This window comes from Arachis ipaensis, chromosome B01 (genome assembly GCF_000816755.2).
Source record: "Arachis ipaensis cultivar K30076 chromosome B01, Araip1.1, whole genome shotgun sequence".
Taxonomy (NCBI): Eukaryota; Viridiplantae; Streptophyta; class Magnoliopsida; order Fabales; family Fabaceae; genus Arachis; species Arachis ipaensis.
Window position 1 is genome coordinate 68312496 of NC_029785.2, and position 403 is coordinate 68312898.

Here is a 403-nt window from a genome sequence, read left to right on the forward strand (position 1 = left end):
AAACCGGATCTAATCCAAATATAATCTGAATCCAATCTAAAAATAATACTAAATAAAAATGACAAATTTGAATCCCACAGAACATGTTTTGGGTCCAAAGCCAAACTTCGAGTCAGATTCGATTTTGAACTCCCTGCTATTGTCCGACCCACATGAATCATGACTACCCTTAAATTTTACTTCAGTTATTAATCCGTTCGGTTTGAAGAATAAATTTTATTATCCTTAAAATAATAAAGAGGTGATATTCTTGAGAAAGGAAAAAAAAAAGTTACTAAGTAGCTAGGAGGGGGAAAGAAACACCGTGTGATTAAATAAAAGGTAGATCACTAGATCATATTAATTATTTTTTCAATTAAAGAAAATGCAAGCAAAAATAGACATAGGGAATAATAAAATGGAC